The sequence below is a fragment of the Hevea brasiliensis genome, chromosome 14 (assembly GCF_030052815.1).
Source record: "Hevea brasiliensis isolate MT/VB/25A 57/8 chromosome 14, ASM3005281v1, whole genome shotgun sequence".
Classification (NCBI taxonomy): domain Eukaryota; kingdom Viridiplantae; phylum Streptophyta; class Magnoliopsida; order Malpighiales; family Euphorbiaceae; genus Hevea; species Hevea brasiliensis.
In genome coordinates, this window is record NC_079506.1 from 35,083,382 (window position 1) to 35,097,961 (window position 14,580).

Below are 14,580 nucleotides of genomic sequence, written 5' to 3' on the forward strand. Positions count from 1 at the left end.
TAAATCATATAATTAATAATCTAAATGGCAAATATAGTGGCTCTGATACCAATTGAAGGAGCGAAAGCATGAAAAACACAAGTTTATATCATTGAATTCAAAAATTTTTCACCTAGGGCCACATGCATCATGCAAGATTTATTTTTATCTATTTAATTTTAATGATAAACAACATATTAAAACTCTTTTAATATGTCTTTGGATCTGTATTTGCCATTTAAGATTTTAGAATTAATCAGATTAATTTTAGAACTCTAGATTAGATCAAGAACAAGTGCACTAACCTCTTGATGCACTGCAGTGTGTTTGGCACCTTCAGAATGCTTCTTTAGGACACCAGATGTTGTCCCTCTAGCTTGTCCACACCAAGATCACCTATGATAGCCCTTGGATAGCTTCTAAAGCTTTTTCTATTAATTAGAAAATCAAGTTTTTCCTTTTAAGAGATTAAAGATGTAAATAGGACACTAGAAATAATTTCTAGTATTTTTAATTCAAGAGATTGTTTGCTAATCTCTTGGAATTGATGAGAGATGAAGAAGAAGAGAGAATGGGAGCCTCAAGGGTGGTGGCACAAAGGGAGGCAGTAGCTGGTTATTATTTTCTTTTTCATAACAACACTTATATAGCTAGGTCACCACTTAAAACCCTTGCCACATGTCACCTTCTGATTGGCTCTAGGTTTAATTGACCCGATCACATTGTGCTGAGTGTCAAACCTATATTTAATCTTAATTTTAATCATCTTACATGATTAAAAGACATTTGGCAAGCTTATGTGTAGTGCCATGTGTCACCATCTCATGGTGCTACATGTCACCCTGTGAAATGACCAAAATGCCCTTGTGTCTTAATTTTGAGTTCTCAACCCAAAATAATTATTTCTCTTCTTCTAATCAATTTATATCAAATATAAATCAATTAATTAATCTTTATTAATTAATTTCTCATTAATTAAATTCATATTTAAACACTTTAAATATAAATTTAACTTATACTATACATCCAATAATCTAAATTTGGTTTCAAGTCATGCTAGAGACTTTGATATCTAATTGCAAACCAAACCTATTTAATTAATCAATTAAACTCTTTAATTAATTAATTAAATCATATTTAATTTGGTGATTACTTGTGTATGTGTGTGACTTACTAGGCTTATCACTAATTGGCAATGAGACATGATATCAACTCTTAATATCATCAGAACTCTTTCTTACCATAAATGATTTCTCTAAATCATTTTATGCACCTCATAGACCATGGTTAACACCTAGCATAGCATGCCATGGCCACCCAATCAGTAATAAGGTTTACCTTAAATGAACCTATAATCATATGTTACCACGCACTAGAATCTCTCTGTTACAAAATCCCAACTCAAGCTGGAGTCATGGTTTATGTCAAAATCCATTTGCTATGAATATTATGTTCTCTTTTAATTCTAGTTCTTAATTAAAAGATTTTCTCATCAGAAACTCTTTTCTCATTAAATCTATCTGTCCTGGCCAGGAGCTTGAAACATCAAGAATAATTAAATGAACATAAGATTTTATCCCTATTTACTTAGAGGAACAGATTCTATCTTGATCAACACCTACCTCCATATATAACTAGTAGGAGCCAACACATGCCCATATACCCATACACAGTACAAGTATGAAAGCAGTATCAAACTCAAACCACCTATATACAAGATAATTGTGCTATCTCAGCTCTAAAGATTATATGCACTGATATAATTTATGACAATACATTGACAAGAGTAAACTCCATGTGCTTGTCATAAGTGTTACTGATTTGACCTATTTATCATGTATAAGTGCCTATCATGTTTGTCATATGGCATGAGACTCACAATTCCATCTTATTTATATCTCATATAAATAACTTGGGAACAAACATGAATATAATCTTTCTGGATAAGTCATGTCTTTATTGTGACGTATCCTCGTTTGTGAACCTATTTATGATACTTTGTACTATAAATACTGTCACTCATATTCTTAACAACTTAAGAATAGAATTTCTAACAAAATATCAATGGACCTTTTCTATTACACATAAATATATTATGTAAATAGAAAAGTGGAAATGCCTTTTATTAATAAAAATATGTATAAGATACATACTAAATGATATGCTCTAAGGCATACTACTAATAATAAGTGTTTGAATATGGATTGTTAGGCTGCCTCTGATTGAAGTTTCCTCCATTATTCACATAGTTCATTTGTTCTGTGGAGGGTTCATTAAGCTGTTATATTCTAAACTCATGTATCTTCCTCCATAGCTGTCCCCATGTTGACTATTCATCCCTACTGTATTGGCTTGCATTTTATCAAGCCTCCTTGTGAGCTGATCAAATTGAGCATTTATCATGCTTAGGGCGTCCACTTCCAGGACCCCTGCTATGCTTCTTGCATTTCCTCTTTCATTTGACCACTCATAATTATGGTATGCAACCCTCTCTGGAAGTTCAAGTGCTTATGTCATTGTTTTCTCCATTAGGTCACCTTCTGCAGCTGAATCAACTGTGCTCCTTGTAGAGGGTAGTAACCCATTATAGAAATTTTGCACCAGTAGCCAATCCTCTATGCCATGGTGTAGACATTCCCTCTACCGGTCTTTATATCTTTCCCATGCGTCATAGAGTGATTCACCTTCCTTTTGTCTGAAGGTGTTGAGCTTAAGCCTCAGCCTTGCAGCCTTTACAGGTGGGAAGTACCTTGCTAGAAAAGCTTGTGAGAGGTATTCCCAAGGGGTGAACGTTCCAGCTGGTTGAGAAAGTAACCACTTCCTTGCTCTATCTCAAAGAGAGAATGGGAATGCTCTGAGTCTTATGGCTTGATCAGAAACTCCATTCATCTTGAATGTGTCACAAAGGGTAAGAAAGTACTAGAGGTGATAGTGTGTAACACCCCTACATGCATGGTCCTATGCAAATCATTGTTACGGTGATCGATGTCGGTCCAGACAATTAAGAGGATTAGAATCATATTTAAGTCACCTAGAAAAGCCCTAAACAAAAATTAATAGTGTTTACCAAAAGGATAAATACAGATCAGAAAAATGGAACATAAAAGGTTAAATAAGCCTGGGGTCACAGCAATGGGTGACCGCACCGGGAAGTGTAACACCCTCCCTGTAGCAACTCCGTACATTCTACTGTTTCGGTGACCAGTGTCGGTCCGGACAGCTAGAACGTTCGGAAAAATATTTAAACTAAAGTGAGGAACCATAATTAACTGAAACATTAATAAGAAAAATTTAGGAAAAATTTTAGAAATAAAATACAACTAAGTTAAATGAGCCGGTGCCCAAGCGATGGGTAACCTAGTAGGAAGCTGCGGTTCTCGCAACTAGGAGCCCTAGACCTGGGGAAAATTCATAAAATAATTTTTGGGACTCCAGAGAAGGGTCATTGAGGTTCCTATGGCATTAGAATGCCAAGAAAATATTTAGAAAATTTTTTTCAATCGGTACAGACAATTTTGACCCGTTAAGCCAAACGGAGGGCATTTTGGTCATTTTCTCTTCAGAGATGATTTTGAACCAACTTGTCCAATTAAGTACATAAATTATATGACATAAAATATGAATTAATGTTGATGAAAAATTAATTTGAAGTTAGTAGAAATGAAAGAAAAAAAAAGGAATAAAATGCCTAATTATGACATTATAATGATGTCATTTAAAACCTCCCACCAATCACCATTTAGCAAGTCTTCTTAAAACAAATAAAAGAGATAAAAATTAAGAAAAAAACTCCAGAATTTTCCTTCTTCTTCAACCAGCCAAAAATTCTCTCCCCCTTCCTCCATAACTTTTATTCACTTATACCTTCAATCCTTTGATTTCTCACCCCAAAATCTATAAAATCATTCACTAAAATTTGTCACCCAACCTTGCTAGAGTGTTTGGCAGCCAAGAAAACAAAAGAAAGTGAAGAATTAACAAGAGAAAATTCTGCCCTACTAAGGTTAGTGCCATCTTTCTCTTTATTTCTTTGGATATCCATGTTAAGACACTAAGTTAGGCTAGGAATTTGTGGGAATTGAAGAAAATTATGCATGCTAGGGTATATGGTAAATTTCGGCAGCCTATTGGGGGTGGTGATTTTGATTGTTTTGATGGGTTTAGAGTGGATTAGAGATGGTGTTTGAAGTGTATATATATTGATAATGAATTAGTAGGTTTAATTAATGTATGTTGTGTGAATTGGAATGGGGAACTAGGGTTTTAGAGAGAAATTTGGGCTTTGATTATGTAATGGTGAATGAACATTCTAATGGTTAATTAGTGACCATTTGAGGTAAATTGACCATAACTTGGAGTGAATTGTAGCATTAAAAATTGATTTGGTATGCTGCCTAGTGAGACCTGCAGGTTGGGATGTGAGTCTAGCCTGTTTGGATAGCCATAACTTGGGCTGTGTAGGTTCAATTGGTATTTGGCCAATTGGACATGAAACTAGGCACAAAATGGCACAACTTTGGTGAAGAAACCATGCCCATAAGACTAAACCAAGTGGACCAAAAGCCTACCCCAATCCAGGTGTCCTGCAATCTGTTTCTGCAGAATGACCAAATGAACAGTGATTGTTCATTTGGCCATAACTCAGTGTAGAATGGCCCAATTGACCTAAAATTTTACCAGCAACAAGCTAAGATATAGACCAACAACTTTCATGGAGAAACCCACCCCAAATTATGACCAGAACCTATCCAACAAGGGAGTTTCAGTTACTGTTCACTGCACTGTAGATGTGGTCAGTCCAGAAAAATTCCAATTCGGCCAGTTGTGGTTTTTGGACCATAACTTGAGCTACAAAACTCCAAATGGAGTGATTCAAAAAAATAAATTCAACTAGACAAAATAAGGAACAACTTTCATGTTTATCATTTTTCCAAATTCTCACTGCAACAGTAACTAATGGAACAGTAAAAATAAGGTATCAAAACTGAAAATTCTGCCCCATTAACTTTAAACTTAGAAATGGCATTAGCAACAAATACCAACAAATTTTGAATGCAAAATGTGGTATGTTGGGAGTATTAAAACCAATGTACCTATTGTCTATGCAAAAGTCAACATTTTTGTTGACTAATGAAGGGAATAGTAACACCAAAACTTGAAATTCAAAAATTGTAAAACTCAAAAGTGTCAAATGCCCTAGTATACCTAACAAGATTGGTTTGGATAGCTTGGCATGCCAATAGGGTTCAGTTAGCGATCGCACATGGCATTATGCCATTCAGGATTTCATGGCTTTTAGCCATTCGACATTGTGTCGAGATTTGGCCTTGTGCTGATGTTATTACACTTATTAGCCGCTGTTACATTGCCGGAGATACATATGTGACCGATGGTGTGATGGCCCGAGGTACTTGATACCCAGTGCCAGTTTACCCGTTTATCCAGTCCAGTCGTCTAGTATAGGTTACTTGGGCAACCAAAAATGAAAGTGGATAAATTTAATGAAATAATGAATATAACAAGTACAAAATAAGTAAATCTACAAATACTCAACGAAAATTTATTTGTAATGAGATATCAATACATTCACTGCATATTTATTTTTTGTTATTTATTTTTATTTTATTATTGGCACCACTAAGCATTATTGCTTAGCGCATTGCTTTTGCCACGCGTAGGTTCTGGAGATACTGACCGAGAGCCCAGTAGACCACAGACTGGGTGAGACCTCCTGCAGCTCTGCATAGTGCCCGTGTCACCTCACCATCTTCAGTGCATTGGTAGGACACTAGGTTTCATTTTGGTATTTTATAACTAAGTTTTATTTTCTCTTGTATAATTGAGACTTATGTAATGTATTTTGATGTTAATGTAAATAGTGAAAATTGTGGTTATGAATGGAAAAATTTGAGTATTTATTTATTGCTTATATATGAGTACCATGAGAAATGAATGATTGAGAAATGGAAATGTTGTTGAAAAATATTGAGATTTTGATATTGGAGTTTGAGAATGATTGGATATGATTATTGGAAGTGTTTTTCACAGGTTCCGAAGAACTGTTTTCTCCATTTTTAGCCGGTACTCTGCCGGATTTTCTATAAAATTTTCGGAACCTCAAATAAATTATAATTTCAATAAATGACTTAAATGAATTATATTTCACAAGTTATATTCAAAACTATGATAAGAATAAATTAAGGAAGAATAAAAATGATTAAGATAAAATAGAGCATTTCGGTACACCGTGTGACATATCTTACTCGGATATACTATAGACGGATAAGGGGTGTCACAGGAAGTGACTGCGAGATCAATCAAAACCCTAATTTCATACGGGGCATTGTGACACCGCAATCTTAGGAAAAATTGTGAAGCTAGGGCAAATGTGAAAATCATAGAAAAAGGTGTAGAACCAGATCAAATAATTAGGTCAAGGTTTCAGAAGAAACACTGAATTATTGGCAAACCAGATCAGACCGGCGGGGGGCAATTTGGTCAATTCACCCCTAGAGGTGACTCATGAACTAACTATCCAATAAAATCTGAGAAATGAAAATTTTGGAATATAGAATTAAATTAAAGAACTATGGAAAAATAAAGGAAAAGAAAAGAAAAGAAAATAAATCTTTATGATATCATCCTAGTGAGGTAAGCATGACATCAAAAAAGTAATTATAATTTTATTTAACTAATTATGGATAAGTATAAAGAAAATAAAATGAAAATTAAAAGCATAATTTTGGTCTTCTTCCTCCTCTCTTTGCCGCCACACTTCACTCATATCTCTCTCTCACAAATTTCTCTCAATTTCCACCATGGAAGCTTATGGTTAAGCTTCCTAAACCCTAATTTCAACCCTAAATCCCCTACTTTCCTTAAAGAAAACTAGTAATTGAGCCTTGAAAAGAAGATTGAAGGAGAAAGAAAGAAGAGAATGTTGAAGAAATTGAAGATTGAAAAGTTATACAAAGGTTAGTAATTAAACACTTAATTTCTCTTCAGAATTATGTTTATGTGTATGAGTTAAGCTTGAAATTGTGGAAAAATTTAATAAAATCAAGTGTGGTGGACCATTAGGGAATTTTGTTCATGCTAGGGATAAGGGTAAGTGATGGTGCTTAGTTCAATTAAACATAAATTCTTAGTGAATTGATGATGGATAAGTGATTTGTATGTGTGAATTGCATAAATTGCAACATTTACAAAAATTAGGGTTCTTGACTCTTAGGGTTTTGGGGAGAAAATTTGAGAATTTAGTAAATTGATGTACTTTGACCTAAGTGAGGTTTAAAATGGTTAATTGGAGTCAATTGGCATGTATGTGAATGTTTGGAATTGGATTGGAAATGGAATGTGATGCTATCTCGCATTGGGTAGTTTGACCTAGGTCACTTTCAGGGACCAAAACTGTAATTCTGCCACTCTAATTGGTGTGAGGCCAATTGGATATGAAAGTAGACACATAATGCCACAATTTTCATGCAGAAACCATGCCTAGAAAATGACATTAAGGTAGTGAACAATTAGGTTAAATCCAGGTAATGTGCACTGCCACTGTACCAAAATGACCAAATGAACAGTGTTTATTCATTTGCCCATAACTTGGTGTAGGATGGTCCACATGACCTAAATTTTATACTGATGGAAAGCTGAGACATAGCACTACAACTTTTATGAAGGACACAAACCCAAATTCTGACCATAACCTATCCAAAAAGTAAGCTGCAATCAGCACACCAAAATTGCCAGAACCAAGAAAGTGCCTAGAATTCTGGGTTGAACTAATCCGGCCAGCCTTAGAAAAATGACCATATCTTGGGTTACAAAACTCCAAATGGAGTGATTCAAAAAGGGAATTAAAGATAAGACAATAAGGAACAACTTTGATGAAGGATACTTAGCCAAATTCCCACAGTAACCAGACTAATGGAATAGTAAAAAACAGTAAACCAAAAGTAAAATTTTGGATTTGCACCTAGGGAAATTAGAAATCGAATTGGCAGCCAATGCCAACAAAATTGACAGCCAAAATATGGTATATGGGTGCAATTAGAATTAATAAACCTATTTAGTAGGAAAAGTCAATATTCTGACTTAAATAGTGTAATGAATAGGAACCCCAAAATGCAAAATTCAAAGGATAACAATTTAAGCAAATTTAAGGCTACAACTAAGTAGGCATGAAATAAATTAACCAATTTATTATGAGATATGGTACTGAAACACTGTAAACTATGTGTTTCATTTGAAAAAGAGACTGGAAAGGGATCTTCAAGGAAAAATCGAAAGGTGGAGTAAATTAGTCAACAAAGAGGTTTGTGCAAAACTAGTTTTAAATTCTTAAAGTTTTACATATTTTGATTGATTAAATGATTTTAGTTTTTATGTATTATGTTTACCAATTATTGAATTTATTTCAATGATTATTGAAATGTGTTATGCTATAAATGAGTTTAATTATGGGAAAATGATTAAATTATGATTTTATTCTTGATATGGATTGAATGAATTCAGTTTTGGAAGTTGTGATTGAAATGGGATTTGCATGGAAAAATACAAATTTATGTTTTGAATTATGATGATCATAAAAATTTTTGGATATTGGAATTGATTTTGAATTGAATTGTGTTGTGATTTATGCTCACAAAAACGACAAAGAAATTTATACTATTGTTTTATATCTCACTATAGATGCTTAACTAGGTTATTACCCGTCTCCCTCATTTATTGAGGAGACAATGGAATTAGCTTTATTTTGACTACCATGGTACGTGCACAGGCTTAGATTCTCCTCTTATTGAGGTTAGGTCTAAGTTTTTCATTGGCCCTTTCGGAAGTTGCATTATTATGGTGTATACTGTGCACGATGATTCGACCTCCCCGACCATAGGGAGTTAGAATCTCGATTCGATCTCCCCGACCATAGGGAGTGAGAATCACCCCAAAGATGGACCTTACGGATTAGTCTTGCATAGTTAGTGAGATAAAGAATGGTTTTTGAATAGTAAGGAATTGTGATTTTAAATGAGATTTGTGCATAAGTGATTTTACTGAAATTAATATTTATTTCCATAAATTGTTGGAATTACTTTAAATGTTCAGTTGTGATTTGATAAATTGAATTTCTTGACCAAGGTCATTTGAACAAAAGATTTACATTATTGGCAACAAATATTTTGACTTTTAGAATTCGATGAATACCCAAATTTCCAAATTCTTTCTGTGATTTTGTTAAAGTATATTATACTATTTTTTAAATTATAGTTGTGCACCACTGAGTTCACCACTCAGCGATAGCTTTGTATGCTGTCGCAGGTGAAAGTAAAGATAGAGCAGCCAAGTGAGATTTTCGGTAGCTGCGCCTTGAAGACTCATTGGGATTAGCTTCGTGTATATTAGAGGTATACCCTTATACATTAGATTTTGATGTATGCATGTAATTATATGTATGTAAATTGTTTGAGCAGTTGTACAAGAACTTTTGTAACATTATTTTGGGTATGTAATTAAAATGCAAATTATTGTAATATTCAAATTTATTTATGAGTTTTGTAATTAATGTAAATAATTAAATTTTTGTAATTTGTGAATGATAAATTATTTCTTTTTGAAATGAGATGCTTCGAATTGCGGTTGATTTTGAGTTAAGCTTCTTGTATGAGATTTTAAGATGAAAAGGATTTGTATTGGAGTTATGGTTGAGTAAAAACATATTGGAAGTGTTTTTCCCTTCAGGTTTGAAGAACTGTTTTCTCAAAATGCAGCCGGCACTCTACCGAAATTTGGAAAAATTTTAGTAACACTAGATTTTAATCGAGAATTTGATTTATGACTTAGTGTCAATTAAAGGTTTTTAATACTTGATAAAAATTTCCCACCAACTTAAAAATGATCGGAAGTTGTTTTAAAATCCCTTGTAGTATATTTAATGGGTTACCGGTAGGTGAAGTACGGTAATTCATTAGGTGTACTATGGGATCATGTTACATCTTATGAGGAGTAGGATGTAACATGTTTAGTGGTATCATAACAATGGTTTTAAAGTAAATTTTGAACTGTGAATTTGAAAGATTTTGTCGATAATTACAAATGCTCAAATGTTTGATACATATAGTACATTTACATCATAAATATCAACTAATGGAGAGAAATCTCCTTATGTAGGTTGTCCCGAGAAAAGAATATTTTGTGAATAGAATGAAAGAAAGAGATAAATCAGTAAGACAACTAGTTACAGTTGAGGCACAAGGGGAGGCCTTAGCTCCTCAGAGTGTTGAAGGCCCGACTGTACTAGTTCCACCGGTACAAATTACTGCACAAATGGCCTAGCAAATGGCAACTTTCTTTCAACAAATGGCTAATAGTCTATCAGCTCAAGCCCAAGTACAAACCCAACCCCCACAAGGGCAGCATGAAATGAAGAAGAGTGAAAGACCTATGGGTCAAAGTTCGAGTAGAAATTTGGGAAAGAGAAAAGAATTTGAGGAACCCCAAACTCATGGATATGACAGAGGTGGATCTTCAGGGCAGAAGCAATCGAGAACCAGTCGACAAAGAATCAAAAGTTCCTACCCTATCCATGTTTGTAAGGTATGTGGCAAGTTACACAGGGGTATTTATCGTAAGGCCCCTAAAGCCTGCTACAATTATGGAAAGCTTAGACATTTTACTAGAGATTGTACTTGTAACACCCCAAAGTTCGGTAGTGCGTTCTGCTGCTCCGGTGACCAGTGTTGTCCGGACAGCTAGGATGCCTAGAACCACACTTCAATATGAGTGAGGAGACATAAAATAATGAAATACAATAAAAGAAAATACAAGAAAAACAAAGGAAAAATAATAGCAAAGAAATGTAACCAAGTTAAACGAGCCGAGAACCATAGCAATGGGTGACCGCACCGGGAAGTCACGGCGTGGACCGTTGACTAATACGGATGCGGGGAACCCTGGAAAACATTTTTAGGACTTAAATAGACCCTTATTGAAGAATAAATATCATTAGAAAGATCAAAGAAAAATTAAATAATTAGTATAAAGAAAAGTGAGAAATCGAAAAACAGACAAAATCCGGTGTTACCGAAAAATCGGGAATGCCACCCGAACAGGGGCATTATGGTCATTTGACATCCCGAATTGTCTTTTGACCTAAATTTCCATTAAAAATAAATAATATTACACTTAGAAAATGAAATGAAAAATTAATTTGGTGGTACCTAAAGTAAATAGCTAAAATCATGGGTTAATGTGGGATTAAGTGAACAATTAGATTATTATATGATTATTTGGAGTTAGTGGACCATTAAGGGATTAATTAAACACATAGTGGGGCAGGTGTACTTCCATTACACCATCAGAAAATTTCATCTTCTCCATTGTACCAAAGTTGCCGTGAATGAAGGTGAGAGAAAACTCCATGGGCGTTTCATGCAAGCTCACTTAATCTCTCCATTTTCAACTCCAATCCCTTAAGTGGCTTCATGAAAGTTTGTCTACTCATCACAAGGAAGAGTTTGATACCAAATTTGAGAAGTTTAAGCAAGGTTTAACAAGCTCCAACCATAAGGTAAGTTAGCATTTTTGAAGATTTCTTTGATAAACTTTGTATACATGTTATGGGTGTTGGTTTTGTGAAGGAAATTTTTAAGTTTGAAGAGTATTGAGATATCCATTTTTGGGCAGCCATGTAATCATGTATTGATGAAGTATTTGTACATATAATTGATGAGAATTATGTTGGTTGTGATGATTTAATAACCTAGTGAATTACTTCATATTTATATGGTGATTTTTGGCACTTGGATGGGAATTGATGAATTGTAGGACAATTTGGTGTTGAAGAAGATTTTCGGCAGCTTGGGGACACTTGAATAAATGTATGTATTCATGGAAGTGTTGGCAGAATATTGACATAGAAGGATTGATGGATATGTATATGAACTTGTTGTGTAAAGAGTATGTAAAAACTAGTAATGTTATGTGTATGTGTAATTGTGTTTGGACTTTGGGAATTAGAGTTATATTTGGTGTATTGAAGATAATTGTAATCTGCCCAAAGTGATGTTAATGTAAAGTAATATATAGTTGTGGTAATGTACCAAAATAGATTTGGTAGGGAAGTAAACATATTGCAAGGTAAATGTGTGTAATTGATGTGTGTTAAGCAAAGTAACTAAGGGCAGTGTATATTTTAGCCAATAAGTTTAAATGTGTAACCTCAATTGGTATGAGACCAATTGGAGGTGAAACTAGGCACAAAATGTGCCAACTTTCATTGAGAAAACATACCAAAATTCTGCTTGCAAGGTGACCTAAGAAAATGACCAATTCGGATTAGGTGCAATTAGGACCTGAAAAATGACCAATTGGGCAGCAGTGAGTGTTTAGGCCATAACTCACTCAAAACAGGTCCAATTGACCTGAAATTTTAACCATGAATAGTTAAGACCCATACCTACAAGTCTTATGAAGACACCAAAACCCAGAAATGACCAGAAGCAAGTCAAAAAGCTTGCACAAGTTCGGGTCCAAAAACTGGCCGAACCAAAGTTGACCAAATTGACCTAAAATTGACTTAATTTGATGCCATTTGACCAGCAATAGTATAATGACCATAACTTGGTCTACTTAACTCGGATTGACCTGAAATTTTGCCCCGCGTGCAATAAGACATAGATCTACAAGTTTGTAGTTTTGACTGAAACTCGAAAACCGAGGAAACTAGGCCGTCCGGCTAGGTCAAACTAGTATCCCGAAATCCAGCAATTTGCAATGAAATACAAGAAAACGCAATATACATAGAATTGAGTTTGGTAACACGTACCAACCCTAAAACCCTATCGAATGTGACATATTAATGACACTAAAACCTAAATTACCTAGAACACATCGAGGGTCGGTATATTAGGTGATTAAGCAAATAATAGCTTTCAGTGAATTATTTGTCAAACATTATCGATAGAGACAGTTTAATTTAGTACTGAAACACTTCGAATTGTGTTTCTCAGTTAGTAAAGACTCAGAAAAAGGGAAGGAAACACTGAGTCCAGACCAGGAGACAGTCATCAGAGATTTGTGCACAACTAGTTTTTAACTGATTTTGTTCTGAATATTTTATATGATTAAATGACATATTTTCTTATGAACTATGTTTAACAGGCATTGGATTTAATTCAATTATTATTGAAATTGCTATAGTATGTATGATTTTAGCTTTGTGAAATGGTATTTCCATAAGTATTAAGCATTGTTATGGATGGAATAAATTATGTTTTGGAAAATTGTGATAGAACATGTTTTGAATTGTGATGGTAATTTTCATGGAAAAATCAAAATTTATGATTTGAATTGTGTTGAGCATAAAAACTATTGGATATTGGAATTGACTTTGAATCGAATTATATTGTGAATTATGCTCACTAAAAGGATTGTGATATTGTTTTATATCTCACTATAGATGCTTGACTAGGTTATTACCCGTCTCTCTCATTTGTTGAGAAGACAATGGAGTTCGTTGTGTTTTGATTACCATGGTACGTGCACAGGCTTAGATTTTCCTCTGATTTGAGGTTAGATCTAAGTTTATTTTATCGTTATGGCCCTTGCGGAAGATTCATTATTGTGATGGTACTGTGCACGATGATTCGACCTCCCCGACCATAGGGAGTTAGAATCTGATTCGACCTCCCCGACCATAGGGAGTTAGAATCACATCGAATATGGCCCTTTCGGATTAGTCTTGCATAGTTAGTGAGATAAAGAATGATTTTTGAGATACAACATGGTTTTGAGATAAAGAATGATTTTTGAGATACAACATGGTTTTGAGATAAAGATTGATTTTTGAGATACAGAATGGCTTTTGAATGGTAAGAAATTGTGATTTCAATTATGGTTTATGTATAATTGATTTTGTTGGAATTACTTAAATGGTTAGTCATGATTTGATAAATTGAATTTTGTGATCAAAGTCATTCATACAAATGATTTACATTATTGGCAACGAATATTTTGAGTTTTGAAATTTGATGAGTATTCAGATTCCCAATTTATTTACTGTAAATTTTGTCAATGTATATTGTACTATGTTTTAAATTATAGTTGTGCACCACTGAGTTCACCACTCAGCGATAGCTTTGTATGCTATCGCAGGTAAGAAGAGCATAGAGCAGTAAGTAAATTTCCTTGAAGATATATTCAGATCAGCTCCAGGTATATCATAGGCATACCCATGTACATAGGTTTTGATGTATGCATGTAATAATATGTATGTAAATTATTTGAGCAGTTGTATAGAAACTCTTGTAAAATATTTTGGTATGTAATTAAATGTAAATTATTGTAAATGTAAATTTGAGATTTCATTTACTTGAATAGTTTTGTATTATATTTCTTGTATCTCAGTCTTTGAAAATCACTGCGAATTTGAGTTGAGATTTGCAAATACATATTGAAGTGCTTTTTACAGGTTTTCTGAAGAACTGTTTTATCCAAAATATAGAGGGCACTCTGCTAAAATTTTTACAGAAATTCCAAATAATTCAAATGTGTCAATTCTACCATTTCAGTTCAAAAAGTTTTTAACACCTGTAAATAGTGCTC

General features: G+C 34.0%; 1 non-coding gene across 1 annotated transcript; it reads left to right on the forward strand.

Annotated features, from left to right (window-relative positions):
- The first annotated feature begins 2,596 nt into the window (after positions 1-2,596).
- On the forward strand, positions 2,597-2,703 carry LOC131173666 (small nucleolar RNA R71). The gene has a single exon (XR_009143979.1). It is a non-coding gene; the product is annotated as a small nucleolar RNA R71 (small nucleolar RNA).
- The last annotated feature ends 11,877 nt before the right edge of the window (positions 2,704-14,580 follow it).